The sequence below is a fragment of the Cetorhinus maximus genome, chromosome 13 (assembly GCF_964194155.1).
Source record: "Cetorhinus maximus chromosome 13, sCetMax3.hap1.1, whole genome shotgun sequence".
NCBI lineage: Eukaryota > Metazoa > Chordata > Chondrichthyes > Lamniformes > Cetorhinidae > Cetorhinus > Cetorhinus maximus.
The window spans coordinates 106,587,377-106,590,703 of NC_135891.1; positions in this window are offsets into that span (position 1 = coordinate 106,587,377).

The window sequence follows — 3,327 nt, forward strand, 5'->3', positions numbered from 1 at the left end:
GGTTGGCTCAGGATCTTGACTTGGTATTTAAAGAGATAGACGTGACGCCGACGCCCGGGTGTGGTGGGAGTCTGAAAATGCAGGAAATGTTTGGCAGAGATCAGCAACAAAGGCGGAGCCACAATACCCCCGCTGACATCATCAGCAATAGCAACCATCACTGTTTCAGTTTTAGAAATCACCGGGCGGAAGACATTCTCTGGTGGATCGCGTGACCCCCTCCCCCTGCCCGATCAAACCAAGTTCGAAGCCCTTCGGCTCCTCTGAATCGGTCGACGCAGTTAAGGGCAACTTTGCGGACGCGCTGGCTGGCGACTGGTAGCACCGAGGGCACACTCTTGGCACAGAACACATAGTTACGCGATTACGTAGTTAGGTGGTGTCATAACCAACTGTTTCTAACCAACATCAATCCGACCTGGGACATTAGTAACGCACCTCTAGGGTTTGTGCTGTGCGCGTCATTAAGTGTACATTCCCGAATAAAAAGTCAATTGCAATTAAATAGAGACGTCTGTTTTTGCTCGCCCGCTCCTTCCGCTAAAAGTATTTAATATTGAATAAGCGTTACTGCCTGTCGGCAATTCTAATAATCAAATACATCTAGTGCTCCATTCTAAATCGAAAGCAGGATTAATCCCACAGGTTTGGATGGGAGTACAGATCAATAATGTTTATTAGCCTTTAATACTATGACAAACAAAGATTTATTGAATCATCTCTGATTTGCATAATATACTCGAGCAAGGAGCTGGAATCATTTTCGTGCACATTCAGTTGATGCTCTCAAAACAGTACGTTAATAATTTGTCTCAGGGTTGGTCAAAATAACTTTCTCCGTGACTCACAGTTACTGTCATTTTAAAGTCAGCACTTTGGGGAATGACTTGAGCGGAGAAGGCGTTCCTGTTACTGGCAGTAATGTCTCACACAGGAACACATTTTTTACATTATAATATCACTGCACTGTTTTTATTAGAGAGCTGCTTTTGGACGAAGCTTTTAAGCTATGGGTTCGCCTGTAAAATCTGTACACTGGATATAGTTCAAGGTAGAAAAGCATTCGGGGCAGGAGGAGAGGACATCAGCCGGTGCATAACACAGCTGTCTGCTTTATTAAACAAATGGTGCTTGAATCAAAAGTAAAATAAATAATTATAATAAGAACAAGACAACTTAATTACTCCTGTTAGGGCCGCCCAAGAGACATGTTCCTGGAGATTTTATTTTGGAAAGGTTGATAAATATCATTCTCCTCTGGTTAGGAGGTTATCCCTGGGATGGTCTGGCTGTTACAGGATGAGAGGGTGTCAGCTATTAGGCTGCAGTCCTGGGTGCTTCAACATGTGTTTGGCCTGAGAACTTGGAGTGAAAGGTGGGCTGCTCGTATTGATTTGGTGGGAGTTCCTGTTAGCAGGCCAAGAAAGAATCACAGTTGAAGCCAAACTCTGACTCTATAAACATTTAACTAGATACCGAGCACATAGTGTGCCCAATGGATCACCAGCTGGCAGCTCGGCACTGACTCACAGCCAGCTGCCCCTGCAATTCCACGGGCACTGATGTAGACACAGTAATGTCTCTGGCGTGAAATGCAGAGCCACAGGAAGTGACAAATCTGGGGAAATGCTGTCCCTCTGCAACAACCTGCTGAACTGGTTTGTGAAGGAAGGCACACTGACATGAAGCTGCAGTTTTTGGACAAGACAACCTTTATGAATGTCACCATTCAGAAGAGCTTTTCATCAATGGGGAGTTGGTCAAGGTGTGCATATTTTTTGGGGGGGGGCACCATTTCCACTCAATTCCATGCCGACCCTTCCCACTCCTCCTTATTCAAATCCTGTGTGACCAGGACTGTGGTACCTTATTCTTCCTTGACCCCCCCCTCGATCTCCCCATGGCCTGCAGCACAGTCAAACACTCCTACTCCCCCACCTCTCATTTGGCCCACTTCCATTTTGAATGATTGCTGTTCTATTTGTCCCAACATAGCAGGAACTTATCCAGGAAGTGCATCTCCTCCTATACCTGTGGTCATCTCAGATAGACTCCCCCCCCCCCCCCCCCCCCCACCCCACCACCACCACCAAATCTGCATCTTTGATCTCTTCGTATTGGTCAGATATTTGCAGGTCCCCTAGCACACTGTGATTCTGCATTGCAGAGGTTGCTGCAGGATTTATCCTAGTGGAAAGGGATAAAAACCAGGAATGGGAGAGATGGAACAATCAACAACAGGAGATGGGCAAGAGATAATCATCCTTAAATAGTAAACCTCGTCGCTTATAAATAAGTCTTGTGTCCCTAGTCCCATGAGAACTCTGTATTTAGAAGTTTGTTATAAAAGCCAACTGTATTCCTTATGAAAACAAAAATACCTGGAAAAACCCAGCAGGTCTGACAGCATCTGCGGAGAGGAACACAGTTAACGTTTCGAGTCCATATGACTCTTCAACAGAACTAAGGAAAAATAGAAAAGAGGTGAAATGCTTAGTGTATTCCTTATGAGTCTCTGCTGGTGTTCCTTGCACATTTCCTATTGTCAATTCTTAGATTTCTCCCACTCTTGATTCTGCTACTACCTCTCCAGCATATGATTCTGCTCTGCCTTCTGTTTTGCTGTTAATCCTGATCATGATTCTCTTGTTCCTGTGTCCATTACCTGAGGAGCCTGACACCACCCTCATGCCTTGCCCCCTTTTGCCTCTGGTCCTCTGCTGCTGGATGCTGGCCTCTGGTGTTTAACTGCTGAAAGCAGGCTGCTGCTGAGGTCTGCCTGGCTCTTTGTGGCTGTCTGGCTTCTGGTAGTTGGCTGGCTACAAAGCTTGCTGACTGTTCCAGGTCTCTGTTTCCTGTTCTGCTACTGGGAGCTCCAGTTCCTACCCTGCTGCATTAGTCTATTCATTTCCTTTCTCAACAGCTGTTGCAAGTTCATAAGTCAGATACCCTCCTCTAAACGTGTGCTGCTTTCAGAGCTAAACTCATATGGTTCATTTTAAGAATGGATAAACCTGGCTGCCAGTGCCTCTGGGCCCAGTGACAGTGGAATCCTAGTAGCAATGTAGTTTGTGTTTGTGCATGGCACATACTAGCTAATTTGTCCACGCACCAGGCACTTGGCAGCTGGTTCCACAGTTAAATACCAAAGCATGGTGTATTTACACCCCGAGACCCAGCCCACGATATATAAAATCAGCATGATATGAATATTGCCATTGTCACTCCTTCATGGCAACAGAAATATGTAAAGCCAGCATAGTCCTAGAAACTGGATAAACCTGCTGCAGAATCTCCATGCACTAGTTAATTGTGATTAACACTGGT